Source organism: Bufo bufo, chromosome 1 (assembly GCF_905171765.1).
Source record: "Bufo bufo chromosome 1, aBufBuf1.1, whole genome shotgun sequence".
Lineage (NCBI taxonomy): Eukaryota > Metazoa > Chordata > Amphibia > Anura > Bufonidae > Bufo > Bufo bufo.
In genome coordinates this window covers 172,403,746-172,422,507 of record NC_053389.1, presented here as the reverse complement: position 1 = coordinate 172,422,507, position 18,762 = coordinate 172,403,746, and positions in this window count along the sequence as shown.

Below are 18,762 nucleotides of genomic sequence, written 5' to 3'. Positions count from 1 at the left end.
AAACCGGAAGGTACTCCGTGTAGCGGTCAGAGGAGGGAGAGACCGCAAGGCAGGATTCAAGTACAGTACAGCGGACAAGGAGACTGAAGCAAAAAACAGCTTTATTAAGGAGCAAAATGAAACTGCCGGAAAACCTGAATAACAATACAGTACCACCGCACCAGAGGCACAATGGGTCAAAGACAGGAATGGTATGAACAGGTGAACATAAATCAACAACAATGGCAATGGAATTTTGCATATACATAGAATGAGCTGTTAGACAAAACAAGCAATGCAACAGCTCACTGCAAATCAAATAAGGTACAAAATTGCATCATAATAGCAAATGCTGAACTAATAAGTTAGAGATACTTGGCAAATCGTTTTGTACAAAATTATTTGAGCCCGTCTGCCGAACGTCAAGGCAATCTCTAGTTAGACGGGTTCCTAACACTAAATATACCTGTTATGTGCCATAGCGGCTATCATAAAATTTAGAAAGTGTAGGTTCCACTTACATGCTGGATCCGCCTGAATCTCCGTCATTTTCGGTGCCAAAATGGCCTCCATTATATCCAGGGAAAGCAGTTACCAGCATGCACGCCGGGCCCACTCCACACCACCCCTGGCGCCACATGGTCACCAAGGACTGCAATGAGAGTCCACACACTATCTCTCTCCTGGTGCCAGATGGCTTCAGTGAGTGGGGGGGGGGAGCAGGCCAAGCTAAATACTAACACTAATTAAAATCAACCTGTGGGACAGACGAGCTGGAAGGAGTGCACGACTGGGGAGGCAGCCACACCTCCAGTACAAACTGCAAATGAGCTAAACAGCAAGCAGTCAGCTTACAAGCTACTCTCACTACCAATTACCTATCTACCCCTGCTACCCAGGGGACGCTTCTACAGCGCACTGACTAAGTTCCTGACTCTATAACCTATCACAGAAAAGCACCGGTGCCACTCACAGTTCTGCAGATTCTCCTAGATCCAATAAGATGCAGTCTGGCTCAAAGTCCGGTCGCTTGCTTGTCTGTCTGTCTTTCTCCCTCTGGTTACAGCAGATGCAGATCTTCACCTAGTTTCAGCTCTGGCAGGAAGGATCCGGCTTGCACTGGTCTCTGACACACGGTCCCACTCCTCTGGAATACACTGTACAGTCCTCTGTATGCTGCTCCACAGCTGTCAGGGAAAACTCAGCTATTATAGCCTCCTGCTGCTCCAGTCTTTTACTGTCATCTCTCAGCAGTCCATCTCTCCCTGTTATCTCAGCAAGGCCCCAGCAACTTTTAGTAGTGATGTCCGGTTCATGAACGAATCGTTCATTTGAATCGATTCAGTTCACTGAACCGGAGGAGTCGATTTACCTGACTGAGCTGATCCGTTTCAAACAGCACAGTCTGAGTCAGTGAGTCACATAGCACACAATAGCAGAGACGCCGCCGCTGGCAACAGGGAGGGACTCGGGAGGAGCGTTATCTGATCCTAGAGTGGAAGCTGGCTTCTGCCAGCCCCTCCCCGCCCACCAACCAATCAGAGCTGAGGCAAGCACTAGCAGCTCTGAGTCTGAGTCACACAAGTACACGGAGTCTAAGACTCGAATGAGTCTACAGGTTAAAAGAATCTAAAGGTCCTACTTAGTTAGAGACTCATTCGATTCTTTGAGTTAAAAGAACCGTGAGTCAGAGTCACTAGAACAGTTTACACTGAGGCTGTCTGCTGATGCTTTAGTTGCAGCAGTGATAAGATTTAGGCTCCATTCACACGTCCGCAACGTGTTTTGCGGATACACGGAGCCGCGGATCCGCAAAACACGAAAAGCGGCAATGTACGTTCCGCATTTTGCGGACCACACATTGCCGGCACTAATAGAATATGCCTGTTCTTGTCTGCAATTGCGGACAAGAATAGGACATGTTATATTTTTTTGCGGAACGGAAGTGCGGACCCGGAAGTGTGGATCCGCAATTCCATGTCCGGGCAGCACATCGTATATAGGGATGAATGGGTCTACAATTTCGTTCCGCAAAATTCAGAATGAAATTGCGGACGTGAGAATGGAGCCTAAGGGACAGGAGCAGAGAGAAAAGAGAAGTGACAGATGACACAGAGTTTAGATTACAGGTTGAATTAACCCTTTAGGATCAAATCACCCTGTCAGATCCGTCCTGCTGTTATTTCGCCAGACCGCCGCTCCGTTGACTATAATGGGGATGGGGGCGGAGCTCCGGCACAGCACGGCAGTGCATGGCGAAAGGCCGCCGGACTAAAAGTATTGTATGTCCGACTTTTTAGTCCGGCGGCCTCTCACCGCGCACTGCCGTGCTGCGCCGGAGCTCCACCCCCGTCCCCATTATAGTCAATGGGGTCCGGGGACGGAGCGGCGGCAGGACGGATCCGACAGGGTGACAATCTCTCTTCAGGTTTATTTAAAAAAATCGTGCATAAATTGCACACTAGTTATTTTCCTGAGTGATGACTGTGGGGACTATTTTATTATCAGCCAGTGTTACTGTAATACTGTTATCAACTTAGCACATACAGTTTTTCCTGTGCGTGCATTCACTTCACTTGGTTGTACTACTGTCAGACTGCTGTCACTGTGGGTAACAATGCATTGCATGCACAACAGACAACAATGCACACCACACAGGCAGCTCCTGAGTCCTCCTGTCCGCTTCAATTGAATCACTTCACTTCCTGAATCACTCAGAGAGCTCAGACAATGTACCAAGAGCCGACTCAGCGAGTCAGCAAGTGAATCGAAGCATCCGCGCATGCGCACCACCTAGAGTCTTCGGTTCACTTGCGTCTCAGCTCAGCAGTCAGTAGACTCAGCGAGTGAACCGAAGATCCGATTCATGAATCGGTTCATTTGAATGAGCTGATTCAAATGAACCGATTCATCTGAAAGATCTGAACTTCCCATCTCTAACTTCTAGAACAGCCCGGGAAAAACTTCTTAACTCTTTCTTAGCCACTGGCCAGCACAGCTCAGGTTCCTGTTCAGTCACAGTGGCCTCTGGTGGCCGGAGGGAAACATGACAGTCTGCATAGATATAAGTGCTGGAAATGCTGCTGGTTGATTCAGGGCTGCCTCTTACATGCCTCCCCACTTAAAGGTGGCCGTCCTCGGCCTCGCTATATAGTCCATGGAAACAAAAGGGGTTAATGGAACATTTAAACGGCAGTACAACATTGTCCACAATACCTACAGGTGGACCAAATAAAATCATCAGCAGCGTACCTGTTTGGTGGAACCCCTGCAATAGACCTACTGGATCTCCGAAGGTCTTGACTATCGGCTAGGACCTGACTTTCTCCACTGGGCTCTTCCATTACAGCAGGAGATCTGGATGAGGTCGCAGGTTCCTCACTGCGAGATAGTAGTGGTTCTGTAGCAGGAGCCTCATCACCTGCGGCCTGGGGACCTTCAGTGTCAGGAACAGTCCACCAGTCTTCACATTCATTTCCATCGAAGATAACACGTTCGGGGTATGGAGCAGGAGGAGAAGGTGTCCTCTGAATAGGTGCAGGATCTGCAGACTGGCATGGCCGTAGCATATTCCTATGTAAAGTCCGTGAAGCAAACTCCTCATTTTCAACTTGCACTTCGTAAACCGGACCATTAGGGTACACTCTCTTGATCACTTTGTATGGCTGTACTTCCCAACGCTCACTTAATTTGCCTCTGGGGCGTTTCTCTCATACTAGGACCTGGTCTTCGAGGTTTCAGTGGTACCTCCTGGACTGGAGGACGGTCCGTATGAGTTCTCTCCTGTAACCGCTGGCCTGCCAAACGGCGGATGGTCTGGAGTCGCTGACTGTGTTATTTCACCCATGAGGTGGTTGATCGCTCCATTAGGTCTTCTGGCTGTTCCAGGTTCAATTCAACGATTTCTCTACCAGCTCATCCCAAACAGTAACATATACGGGGTGTAACCGGTGGTGGTATGGACCCGATTATTGTAGGCCCAGACTAGTTCCGGCAGGTAATCAGGCCAATGTGCCCTCTTGTCTTCCTCTAGCGTTCTCAGCATTTGTAGCAGCGTCCGGTTGAAGCGCTCACAGACCCCATTCCCTTGGGAATTATAGGGGGTCATCCTGGATTTTTGAATACCGTACAGTCGGTGTAGCTCCTCCATTACTTTCCCTTGAAAGCACGCCCCTTGATCTAAGGGGATCCGTTTTGGACACCCGTAGACCCGGATGAAATCCTGACAGATAGCACGTGCTGCAGACTCAGCCGTCTGATCCTGAGTTGGGGAGACTACTGCAAACTTGGAGAAGTGGTCAACCATGACCAGGCAATACTGTGGACCTCTTGATGATTGTCCCATGAGGAGGTAGTCTATCATCAATAATTCCAGCAGTTCTTTGGTCTGTATGGACTGGAGGGGTGCCCTCTGTTCCGTGCTTTTAGTGAGTTCACACACGCGACACTTTCGGCAAACTTCCTCCACCACGGCCTCCAGTTGTGGACAATACACATAACGCTGCAGCCACTGGTAAGTCTTGACGGGCCCGAAGTGAGCTCCAAATTCATGGGCTTCTTTGGCTATCTCACATGCCACACTTCCGGGTATGACTACTTGCCACCTCACCTCTAGGTCATTGGGCTGTTGCCACTTGCGGCACAGAACAGCTCCGTGCATTTCCAGTCTGTCCCATTGATGTAGAACAGACTTCATCTCGGCATCCAGGTCAGCCCTTACTTCTCTGTTGGGCTTCCTTCGCTGGGTTATCCAGCTTTTCATTTGCGCAGTCCAACATCTTCATCCTGTAATCGGCCCCAGTCCTCATTAGTCCTCCTCAATGCCTTGGGTAGCTTACGGGCCTCCCCACTTGTCTGGGCCGCAACTGTGGGCAGAACGAACTTGCGGAAATCTGGAGTTTCATCTTCTTCCTTTTGTTCATTGACATCTCCTACTGGGGTCTCAAAAGTAACCATCGACAGGCCATCAGCATTATTGTTCTCCGTAGCAGAACGGTAGCGAATTGAGAAGTCATATTTTGCAAGGCGAGCTGCCCAGCGTTGCTCCAGGGCTCCCAACTTGGCAGTGTCCAGATGGGCCAGGGGATTGTTATCAGTATCTTAGCTCCTGTCAAATATCCTGCAAACTTCCCCGTCATAGCCCACACCAGGGCAAGGAGTTCTAGCCGGAAGGAACTGTGTTTGTGGGGTTTTCACTCTGTCTCTCGTAAGGATCTACTGGCGTAGGCGATCACTCTCTCATGTCCATCTTGTACCTGTGACAGGACTGCCCCGAGTCCGTAGAGACTGCCATCAGTAGATAAGAGAAATGGTTTATCAAAGTCGGCATAAGCGAATATGGGGGCCCGATGTCAGAGCTTCTTTCAGGGCCTGGAAGGCCTCTTCCTGCTTCTGCCCCCAGGAAATACTTTGGCCATTGGGTTGCCCAGCCGTTCCTCTCAACAACTCATTCAGAGGGCCTGCTATCTTGGCATAGTCTTTGATGAACCGCCGGTAGTACCCGGTCAGTCCAAGGAAGGCTTTCAACTCCTGCAGCGTTCTGGGCACTAGCCATTGTCGTATTGCAGCCACTTTGTCTTGGGACGGCAACACTCCGTCTTGGGACACCCTATGGCCCAAGTACTCGATCTCCCTCTCAAAGAGATGACACTTCTTTGGCTTTACCTTCAGGCCATGGGATCGCAGTCGCTCAAGTACCTGCCCTAGCCGATTCAGGTGTTCTTGAAAAGTAGCAGAGTATACGATGATATCGTCCAGTTATATCAGAGTGGCTTCAAAATTCAGGTTTCCCAGGCATCTCTTCATCAGTCGCTGGAAGGTCCCCGGGGCATTAGTCAGTCCAAATGGCATCTTGTTGAATTCGAATAGTCCCATGGGGAATATGAACGCCATCTTTGCCTTGTCTTGCTCGGCCACTGATACTTGCCAGTACCCGCTCGCCAGGTCCAAGGTAGAGAAGTATTTGGCTCGTCCTAGAGCAGTCAGAGACTCCTCGATACGTGGCAGAGTCTCGCGCGGTGCATGCATTTAGCCGCCGGTATTCCACACAAAACCGAATAGTGCCATCCTTCTTCTTAACAAGCACCACTGGGGCCGCCCAAGGGCTCTGGCTACCCCGCACCACTCCGAAATCTATCATCTGTTTCAACAACATTTTCACTTCCTGGTACAACTTGGGCGGAATCTGCCGATATCTCTCCCGAATTGGAGGAGTGTCCCCCGTCGGTATCTCATGTGTGATAGCATCCGTGCAGCCAAAGTCATCGGCGTGAAGGCGAATGCAGCCTGATTCTCCCACAACATGTTTTCAACTGCTTGCCATTGGTCCGAACTGAGAGCCTTCACATCTATTTCCATTTGATCCAAGATGGTTCTCCCATTCCATTCTGGGGTCGGCACCTCTTCTACACTGGCAGTAACTGCCAGGGTCCAAACAGTATCACCTACCGGAGCTAGAGTCACTTCTCTCCGACTCAGTACTTCTCCCCGATGTAGGTACACACGAGCCAGTTCTACTCCTGGCGTCAAGGAAACTTCTAGATGTCCCATATTCACAGCTCTTATGGGTACTCGTCCATTCTGGACCAATCCCAGTGTTCGGGCCACCAGGACATCCTGACCCAACTCTTCTAGGGCTGTCAGTTCGATGAACACCTCCATACCTTCAAGATTGCGGAAGGTTCCCACGGGTAACGTCAACACGGTCTCCCGTCCAGTGGGGAGAGTGAGGGTAGCCTTTCCTGGCGCTCGGATTGTTCCCACAAACTGGTGTGCTGGGACACTTTTCTGTGTCCCACAGAATCGGATCAGCCGTTGAAACGCTTTCTGAGTAGGTTTGTGCGAAGTGGCTTGCTTCCAATAACCCGACCCCCGTTTGGTGAACATTATCTCATCCAATTCTCGCAAAATATTCATGCCCATTATCACAGGCACATCTTCTTTGAATGTCTCAGGGACCAACAGGATACCTTTCCGTCCCACTTCTTGCCCACATAGCCATACGTTCATCCACACAACTCCTGTGAAAGGGATCTGTTGTTGATTGGCCGCTGTAACCCGGACCAGCGTCTCTCGTTCTGGCTTGGCCAGTGCTTGAAAGTAACGGTAGAAGAGTGACTTAGGCATAGTCATTACTTGTGACCTGGTATCCACTAAGCAGTCAACCGGAATGCCTTCAAATTCAGCTCGAATGGTGGGACATCCTGCGACTAGGTGTTCGGAGCCATACTGGATATCTGGGTATCTTGGCAGGACGTTTAACGGTGGCTCTGGGCGTCCAGCCACATCACTCCGACACTCTCTGGCATAATGTCCATAATTTCCACACCGCCTACACTGTGCCCCTTGACGGCCTTCTCCTTGTCTGGTTATGGGGGGTGCCCTTAGGACTTGATTGACGGGCCTCCTTGGAGGATATTGAGGAGCTTGGTGAGAAGGTAAATTAGGGTGAGGATATTCTGGTATAGGAATCTATGAGGGCGCCTGATAAACTTGTTGTCGGGCCGGGTAGGCAGTTTCAGGGGTATAGCACGACTCCATCCGTTTTTCCAGGTGTGTCAACTTTTCGTGGATAGCACTCAGAGAGCTCTGTAAGTCTTGTACTACTCTGACTAGGACATCTTCGCTCTTTGAAACCCCGGGGGAGGTGACGGTCTGGGTCCGGATCACTCCGGACACATAACCTTCTTTGCTCCGTGCCACTGCCTCTGCTAATATTTGTCAAAAGGTTAGTGTTTTTCTGCACCTCGGCCAACACTTCCTGTAGCGCCATTGCATACTGCGAGACACCTTCATCTTCCCACTGAATTCGGTAAAAGAATTTCGCCCTGAGGTGCCCTGCGCTGGCCGTTTCACCGTATATTTCTTACAGGAATCTCTTTTATTGTATTGCGCGTGGCTTCCGGTTGTAGTAGGACATTTTGTCGGGCCTCACCCTCTAGATCGGCCAAAGCGATTTCTACTTGTAGTTCTGAGCTGACATTGTAAATCCTAGCAGCGCTCTCTAATCTTGACACCCAGTCCGACAGTGACATGTTCTGGCCATCAAATTTAGGTAGCAAGTTAAACAACGTGCCAATAGGGAGGGCCCTTGCAGGGGTTCCACCATTGCCTGAGGTGCTTACATTAGCATTATGCACATTGCCTTCAGCCACCTCCATCTCTGTGACTGTACTCTGCTCGCAGCGGCCACTTGTAGCGGTCAGAGGAGGGAGAGACCGCAAGGCAGGATTCAAGTACAGTACAGCGGACAAGGAGACTGAAGCAAAAACCGGCTTTATTAAGGAGCAAAATGAAATTGCCGGAAAACCTGAGTAACAATACAGTACCTCCGCACCAGAGGCACAATGGGTCAAAGACAGGAATGGTATGAACAGGTGAACATAAATCAACAACAATGGCAATGGAATTTTGCATATACACAGAATGAGCTAAACAGCAAGCAGTCAGCTTACAAGCTACTCTCACTACCAATTACCTATCTACCCCTGCTACCCAGGGGACGCTTCTACAGCGCACTGACTAAGTCCTTGACTCTATAACCTATCACAGAAAAGCACCGGTGCCACTCACAATTCTGCAGATTCTCCTGGATCCAATAAGATGCAGTCTGGCTCCAGGTCGGGTCGCTTGCTTGTCTGTCTTTCTCTCTCTGGTTACAGCAGATGCAGCTCTTCATCTAGTTTCAGCTCTGGCAGGAAGGATCCGGCTTGTACTGGTCTCTGACACACGGTCCCACTGCTCTGGAACACATGGTGAAATCCTCTGTGTGCTTCTCCACAGCTGTCAGGGAAAACTCAGCTATTATAGCCTCCTGCTGCTCCAGTCTTTTACTGTTATCTCTCAGCAGTCCATCTCTCCCTATTATCTCAGCAAGACCCCAGCAACTTCTAGAACAGCCCGGGAAAAACTTCTTAACTCTTTCTTAGCCCCTCGCCAGCCCAGCTCAGTTTCCTGTTCAGTCACAGTGGCCTCTGGTGGCCGGAGGGAAACATGACAGTCTGCATAGATATAAGTGCTGGAAATGCTGCTGGTTGATTCAGGGCTGCCTCTTACAGTATGCCTTCCGTTTCTGTATTTCCGTTCAAACATAGAAGATGTCCTATTGCCCGCAAATCACGTTCCGTGGCTCCATGAAAGTCAATGGGTCCGCAAAATAAACGGAATGCATACGGAATACATCCATATGTCTTCCGTATCCATTCCGTTTTTGCGGAACCATCTATTGAAAATGTTATGCCCAGCCCAATTTTTTATGTACTTACTGTTTAAACATTGTTGTATGCTTCCGTTTCCGATCCGCAAAAAACGGATCACAGACGGAAACCAAATTGAAAAACGGAACAGCAAAACGGAATGGAAACACTACTGAAACAAAAAAACGGATCTATTTAAAATGGACCGCAAAACCATACGTCATGTGCAGGAGGCCTTAATGAAATTCTGGAGCATTGTTTCTTAGAACAAATTGTGTCATTCCTCCTGAATATTTATGAAGAAATTGACTACTGGTCATGAATAAATTATTGGTGACCTCCTTGGGCCCTCTTTACTTGCTGCCCTTGCTCCATTCCTCTTCCCCTTTTTACCTCCCCCCCTTGACCCAAATAATAATAAAAACACAGAGACCAGAGTCAGATTTTAATCGCCCACAGCAGCCGTTTTATTAACCAATAAATAACATTTTTTTAAAGGGGTTGTCTCACCTTCTGCCTTCCCGACATCTCTGCTGCTCTGTGGGCTTCGTTCTGAGCTGGAGCTGGGCGGGGCTTTTTTTTCTGACAGTAAACCTTGCCTCTCCATGGGGGCTCACACAGGCAGCCCTCCATAGCTCACTGCACACTGTTATCTCTATATATTTGCATATAGAGATAACAGTGGGTCCCAGCACCAGATAATGTCTGTCTCCTGATGAGGTTACCAGGAGACAGATATGATCGCACTGCCAGCCACTGTAGGAAACTTTCAGGTCAGATCTGAAGCTTTCCTACAGTCATCTTTCACAAGATGACAGCCGGAACTTGCGATCTGTATATTACAGGTTTGGGGCTATTTGTGCAAGCCCTGAACCTGTTATACTATTTAACGTCCTAACATAACTGTACAGAACAGCTTCAGGGCTGTTCTATAGAAGAACGAGGTGGCCAGGTACAGGAGTTAATCCATGAATAAATATGAGGTGGCCGTGGACGGGAGCAAATGCACATACACTGGCCTCTATGTACGCTCACTCCCACGATTCCCGGCCACCAGAAAGGCCGGATATTTCTTGCTAAGTGCGCAAGCGTGGCGACCGCAAGTGCATTCCAGCGGTGGCTGTCACCCCTAGAGATGAGCAGGGTCTAAAGGAAGCTATAATGAAAGAAAACGGGGAAGAGAAGCCATATACTAAATAGAAGTACATTACAAATTGACTGAAAATAACATCATATACACAATAACTATGACTTTATCAGGAGAGACAACCCCTTTAACCCAGATGAGGGAGGCCCTAGAAGCACCAAATATATTAATCCACAAACAACCTGGCCAGTGCACCTTGCCTCCAGCCGTAGAACACCAGCTCGGAGCCACCAACGGATGGACGCCTCACCAAACCAACCAAGTGCCCAATCATGAGAGTCCAGCTCCACCAATAAGGCCCTCCCATTGTCAAGCACCAACCCATTCCATCAGCTTTGAGGACCTCCCACCGCCAACGACGTGCAGCTTGACCCAACCTACAACCCTCAAGCTTGCGCGTTCCTCCACACCCGCCCTGGAGCCCCAGTGACCACGGATCAGTGCCCACCGCATTAAGGTAAACTTTGTTCGACATCCAAAATTCCCCCACACTCGACTCTAATTCAAGATACCTAACAGCCACCGCCCCATTCCTGGCCACAAACTTACCGATCACCCTGTTCACCTTGATACGGGCCCTATAAACCTGCTCCACAGAGCACGCCTCCCGCCAAGTTGGCTAAGGTACAATGTCAGACCACCGTCACCATTTGTGGAAATAATGACCAAAGCCTCAAAAGATCAAACTTTATATTTCTGATCAATTCCCTTACTGGCCTGATCCCCAAATCTTTTCCCCCAACATGGAGCACTAAAATGTCAGGAGACTTATCCAAACGTGCGAACCGGTGAACCTTTTTCAATACACTTCCCCACAACATACCTCGCGACCCAGCCACCTCACGACCGCGATGTCTCTCTAAAAACCCAATTGACGACCATTCAGCCGAACATACGCCCGCAGCGCCCCCCCAAAAAAACAAACGAGTGTCCAAGGGTCCAGACTAGAGCCGATCATTTGGCACCCGGGGGGAACCCTTTGTTTGGCACCACCCCCCCAAGAAAGTTAACCCCCCTTAATAAAACCCCTTAACCTCCCTTAATAAAGTAAAACCCTGCACCCCCTTAATAAAATAAACCCCTGCACACCCCCTTAACTAAATAAACCCATTAACCCCCCTTAATAAAACCCATTAACCACCCCTTAATAGACCCCTTAACCCTTCCTTAATAAAATAAAAGCCAGCACCCCCTTAAAAAAATCACTTTCCATCTGCACCAAAAAGAAAAAAAATCCAAATCCCCATCAATAAAATGAACAAATCCTGCACCCCCCCTTAATTACACCCTCTCTTCTCCCCTTAATTACACCCCCTCCCTCCCCACCTTAATTACACCCCCTCCCTTAATAACACCCCCCCTTAATTACACCCCCTCCCTCCCCACCTTAATTACACCCCCCCTTTATTACACACACACCCCCTTAATTACACCCCCTCTCTTCTCCCCTTAATTACACCTCCTCCCTTAATTACACCCCCCCTTAATTACACCCCCTCCCTCCCCACCTTAATTACACCCCCTCCCTTAATTACACCCCCCCTTAATTACACACTCCCCCCTTAATTACACCCCCTCCCTCCCCCCTTAATTACACCCCCTCCCTCCCCCCCTTAATTACACCCCCTCCCTCCCTTAATTACACCCCCTCCCTCCCCACATTAATTACAAACCCCTCCCTTAATTACACACACACACATCCCTTAATTACACCCCCCCCTTAATTACAAACCCCCACTTAATTACACACACACACACCCCTTAATTACACAATTATTTACTCACATTTTGATGATGCCTATTGCCTCAGGCTCCATCCGACCGCTGGTACCATTAGGTGACACTAGCATGTCACATCCCTTTAATTAGCTTCTCAGGCTGCTGTAGGTCAACCTGCAACATGATCCCAGATGCAGTAAGAGGCAGAGACTGAGAACAAAGCAGGGTGGTCTGATGGCAGATCCTGGGCTCGAGGTGACTGTGGTGGGGGGTGGGCTTCCTATGAGGAGGAGCGCTGAATGCAGTGCCAGGCGCCGGGTAGCACTATGCGGCTCTGACACTGGGCAGTATGGGCAGGAGGCGGCAGGTGGCGAGAGCCCGGGTGAAGGCTCCTGCAGTGCCCCTGCCATGGATGAGGCTGTATTTCTATGGCATGCACGGCCTGACGCTGGACGTTCTCAGCGTCGTGACGTCATGTTGCGTGCCGCTGCTGCCGCAATAATCCTGATTCCTTCCAAGCCGGCGCCTGGCGGAGTCGCGTCGCGGTGCAGCAGTGGATGGAGGGGTGACTCCGTCATGGCACCCCCCTTGTGAGTGGCACCCGGGGCGGGCCGCCCCCCCCTTGGTACGCCACTGCTGCAACGTAACAACAAAAGGAACACATTACTGCTCAACCTAACCTGAAAATTCCTCTTATGAAATACCTAACCTCATGTAAGATCGGAACCTGCTAGATTCCCTTCTACCAATCCTTTTTATGAAATCTTCACTCATCCTTAGCCTAGCTGCCACAAAGTGCACCCCGGCACCGCAAACAAAATAACACAGCGCCCCCTGCAATCCCTATCTGTCTTAGACACCCGAATACTAACTACCACCCTGTCGTGGAACAGGTCCACATCCTCACCATATAGACCCAACACATCTGATGCTCTTACACACCAATTCACCCAAACGAAACGCCCCCAAAAAAGGCCAGAAAAAATGCCAACTGAAACAAACAAACTTCCCCTAAAGAACTGCATATTAATTCTGCCTGCCGACCCATTTTTACCAGCAAAGCAAACGACACGGGCCGTCTTCGATCCTCCGTTCGCTTGCCCCTCCTCTAGCCCTTCAAAATCTGCTTAACCAAAAAGGCTTTAGTAACGTCTGGCATGCCCCGTAACTTAAACCCGAAAGCCAAACCCGCCACACAACTGTTTAATTGCACCACTGTCCAACCCTGCTCCCTGACATGACCCTGAAATAACAGCAACGGTACTTCCCCTTCATCTATTCGCACCCCTAATGTTTCACACCACTGCTCCAACTCCCTCTAAGCTTTCACATACGCGGCCCAAGTACCTGCACTCAACAAAGCCTGTAAAAGCCCTTCTATTGTACCTCCAAGAGCTCCCATATGGACCCCGGACACTCCAACCCTTTGCGTTCCGCTTCCAGTGGCAGACGTTGATGCGCTCCCACTGTGAACGAGAAAGGGCATCCGCAATACAATTAGAAACCCCAGGCACGCAGATGGTAAGCTGCGGTTTCCTTCCTTACTCGAGACTTGTGTACACCAGACGCGTCTCGGAGTTGGCAGTGACTCCTTCTTCAGTGGTCACTGCCAACTCCGAAACGCCTCTGGTGTACACAAGTCTCGAGTAAGGAAGGAAACCGCAGCTTACCATCTGCGCAACACCTCTGAATTTTTGGAAGCGCTTCTGCAAAGCCGATCGGAAGAAACACAAGTCCTTTTGTGTCTTTACCAAAAGACACTAAGTAACGCCGAACATTCAAGTGGGTCTTAACCATTCTAGACCCCGGCGTCTAAACGGACAGTTTTTTTCCCAGCCTCGGTATTTAACTCACTCATACAAAAGAGCGGACCGGAACTGAGACCAGCTATGCTGTAACACGTGGGACGCCACGCCAAGCACGAGTGATCGGTCACTCCACCGCTTCAGAACAGTGAGTAGTGTGATTACACACAACAAGGTTTAACAGCAGACAAACTCGGCATATGCTGTGAAGATAACCAGCAATAACAAAAAGACTGTGTATATATACTTGCAAATTACTGGCTATAGTTGCAACCTACGTATTACATATCAGCAGAGACATTGCACATCAAACTTTACATATCGGAGTTGTATCAAAGACTATACACAAAGATAGACAGTCAAGATTCTCCATTGCAAAGTAATATACAACCAGCGATTTTGCTACACATTCTGCTACATATTCCCTACAGATGGTTATTAATTGTATGATTTTAAGCAAATATATTTTTAATGTAATATATTGAGGTACCCCACTTGTTTTGAATAAATTATTTTTGGTGCAAATAAATAGTTTTAAAAAACGCATTGGCTGCAGCTCCATGTGACTTTTAGATGTAGGTGTGCCCCTCTTATTTATTTAGCTAATATATATACCTTTTTTTTAGGGGGAGCACCCATTTCATAATTTTTGGGAGGGTGAGCCAATCCAATTATTCAATTAGTCAAACTATTGATTGCCTGCACCACCCCCAGAAAATCGCAATGAAAACAAACCTTCCTGTTAATGAATTTATCACCCCACAACACCACTGTGAGAACTATGGGAAAGAGCTCCAAGAGAGCCAAATTTGTAACCCACCCTGTACAACCCAGGATTCTGGCCAGCGATCAGCACACCACTGTCAAAACTGTCCACCACATCCCCCATCACCAACGCTCTACCATTAAAATCCTTCAAAAACCCAGCCCTAACCTCCAGATCTCTCTTCAATTCCCAACTCAACCTGATAAAATGATGCGGAACAACTACCCCTGCAATAGCTGCCGCCAACCACTGACAAAATATACGGCCCATCGGCATAATTCTGCAAGCAAAGTTCAACTTCCCGAAAATATACTGTATGTCCCGCAGACGAATTTTGGACGACCTCCTTGCCCTATCGACCTCTGTCCGTAAATCCCAAACCTTGTCCTCAGGAAGCTGACACTCCATTTTCTCAGTGTTTATCACTATACCTAAAAAACTCAATTCAGTCAAAGGACCTACAGTCTTCTCTTAAGCTAACGGCACCCCAAAATAGACAAAAATAGACTGTAACGTAGTCAACAAAAGAGAACAAACCCTCAAACCCGCCGGACCCAAACAGAGAAAATCGTCCAAGTAATGAATATTGGACGAAAAACCCGCCATGTCGTCCACTACCCATTCCAGGAAAGAACTAAACGCTTCGAAATAAGCACATTACAAAGAGCAACAGATCGGTAAACACCCCATCCCAAAAACAACCCAACAAGTGTAAACTATCAGGGTTAAGCAGACAGGGTCTAAATCTAAATCATTTATACTGTTTTACTTTTTTACAGTTGTAATCCCCATTTAGTATGTGTTGCACAATTTACAACGCAGTCCAGTGCACATCTTGCATGATGTATGCAGTCCTGGAACAGCCGTTCGAGGGTGTATATCTTTGTTCTAGATGTGAGCAAATTACCCGTTTGGAATCGCAGATCGAGTCTCTAAATGGGCAAGTTGCAACACTGAGAGGCATTGATAATTTGCAAAAGAGTTTGCTTCTCACCGAGCAAGCACTCTTTAGGGTAGATGAGGGGGAGGGTGACAGAGAGGAGGCTGAGGAAAGTGAGGTAGCTAGCTGGGTAAAAGTTAGAAAGCGGGGTAGAGGGAAGAGTGCCAGGGAGGCTAGCCCTGATCTGACACACCCCAACAAGTTTGCACGTTTGGCTGATGAGGGGGATGTCAGTCCGGGGACGGCACTGCTGCAGCCAGACACTTCCTCTGCCAGTCAGGGGAATGTCAGCTCCAGTAAGCAGGGAACCAGGAGAGCAGGGCAGGCCAGACAGGTGCTGGTAGTGGGAGACTCCATTATTAGGGGAACAGATAGGGAAATCTGTCACAAAGACCGTGATCGCCGAACAGTGTGCTGTCTTCCTGGCGCTAGAGTTCGACACATCGCGGATCGGGTTGACAGATTACTGGGAGGGGCTGGAGACGATCCAGCGGTCATGGTCCATATCGGAACCAATGACAAAGTTAGAGGTAGGTGGAGAGTCCTTAAAAATGATTTCAGGGATTTAGGTCAAAAGCTGAGGGCAAGGACCTCTAAGGTAGTATTTTCCGAAATACTGCCTGTACCACGAGCCACACAAGAAAGGCAATGGGAGATTAGGGAGATTAACAAGTGGCTCAAGAACTGGTGTAGGATGGAGGGGTTTGGGTTCCTGGAGAACTGGGCCGATTTTTCTATCGGCAACAGGCTCTATCGTAGGGACGGGCTGCACCTCAATGGGGAAGGGGCAGCTGTGCTGGGGAGAAAGATGGCTAGAAGGTTGGAGGAGTGTTTAAACTAGGGACTGGGGGGGAGGGTAATTACGTTATAGGAGGGGAAGATAGTGCAGATAGAGACCGGGGGCAAGGTAATAAGAATGGGGGAGGAATGGAAGGAGGGACTAGAACAATTCAGAAGGAAAGGTGTAGGGTAAAAAATATACATAAACCTCTCAAATGTATGTATACTAATGCCAGAAGCCTGACTAATAAAACTGGTGAACTGGAATTAGTGATGTGTGAGGAGGACTATGACATAGTGGGAATAACTGAGACATGGCTGGATGATAGCTGTGACTGGGCAGTTAATGTACAAGGTTACAGTCTGTTTAGAAAGGATCGTCAAAACCGGAGAGGGGGAGGGGTCTGCCTTTATATAAAGTCCTGTCTAAAGCCCACAGTCCGAGAAGATATAAGTGAGGGACATGAACATGTGGAGTCACTATGGGTAGAGATACATGGAGCTAAAAACAACAATAAATTACTAATAGGAGTTTACTATAAACCACCTAATATACCAGAGTCCACAGAAAATCTACTACTAAACGAGATAGACGAGGCGGCAAATCATAATGAGGTGGTTATTATGGGGGACTTCAACTACCCAGATATAGACTGGGAAACTGAAACTTGTATATCTCATAAGGGAAACAGGTTCATGGCTATAACCAAAGACAATTACCTCTCCCAACTGGTTCAGGACCCGACTAGAGGGACGGCCATACTGGACTTAGTATTAACCAATAGACCTGACAGAACAACAGACGTGCAGGTCGGGGGACACCTGGGAAATAGTGACCATAAAGTAATAACCTTCCAATTATCATTCAAAAGAGCGTTTCTACAGGGAGGAACAAAAATACCAAACTTCAAAAAAGCTAAATTTAGCCAACTAAGAGAGGCCATAGGCCAAACTAACTGGGACAAAGTCCTCACAAATACAGACACAAAATGGGATATCTTTAAAAACATCCTAAAAACTCATTGTCAGAGGTACATACCGTATGGTAATAAAAGGTTAAGGAACAAAAAGAAACCAATGTGGATAAATAGAACTGTAAAGAAAGCAATAAATGACAAAAAGAAAGCATATAAAACACTAAAACAGGAGGGTTGCACGGAAGCACTGAAAAACTATAAGGAAAAAAATAGAACATGTAAAAAACAAATAAAAGCGGCCAAACTAGAGACCGAGAGATTAATTGCCAAAGAGAGTAAAACAAACCCTAAAATGTTCTTCAATTATATAAATGTTAAAAAGTATAAAGCTGAAGGTGTTGGCCCTTTAAAGAGTAATGAGGGGGGAGTCGCAGAGAGCGACGAGGAGAAAGCAAAGCTGTTAAATATTTTTTTCTCCAATGTATTCACTGAGGAAAATAAATTGGCAGATGACATGCAGAATGCAAAAATAAATTTCCCATTAAAAGTGTCCTGTCTGACCCAGGAAGAAGTACATCAGCGGCTTAAAAAGATTAAAATAGACAAATCGCCAGGACCGGATGGCATACACCCCCGTATCCTAAAGGAATTAAGTAATGTCCTAGCCAGACCCTTATTTCTGATATTTGCAGACTCTATACTGACAGGGAATGTCCCACAGGATTGGCGCGTGGCATATGTGGTGCCAATATTCAAAAAGGGGCCAAAAACAGAGCCTGGAAACTATAGGCCGGTAAGTTTAACATCTGTTGTGGGTAAACTGTTTGAAGGTTTTCTGAGAGATGCTATATTAGAGCATCTCAACGGAAATAAGCAAATAACGCCATATCAGCATGGCTTCGTGAGGGATCGGTCATGTCAAACTAATTTAATCCGTTTCTATGAGGAGGTAAGTTCTAGACTTGACAGCGGCGAATCAATGGATGTCGTATATCTGGACTTCTCCAAAGCATTTGACACTGTACCGCATAAAAGGTTAGTATATAAAATGAGAATGCTCGGACTGGGAGAAAACATCTGTATGTGGGTAAGTAACTGGCTGAGTGATAGAAAACAGAGGGTGGTTATTAACGGTACACATTCAGATTGGGTCACTGTCACTAGTGGGGTACCTCAGGGGTCAGTATTGGGCCCTATTCTCTTCAATATATTTATTAATGATCTTGTAGAAGGCTTGCATAGTAAAGTATCAATTTTCACAGATGACACTAAACTGTGTAAAGTAATTTACACTGAAGAGGACAGTATACTACTACAGAGGGATCTGGATAGATTGGAGGCTTGGGCAGATAAGTGGCAGATGAGGTTTAACACTGATAAATGTAAGGTTATGCACATGGGAAGGAAAAATGCAAGTCACCCGTACATACTAAATGGTAAAACACTCGGTAACACTGACATGGAAAAGGATCTAGGAATTTTAATAAACAGCAAACTAAACAGCAAAAACCAGTG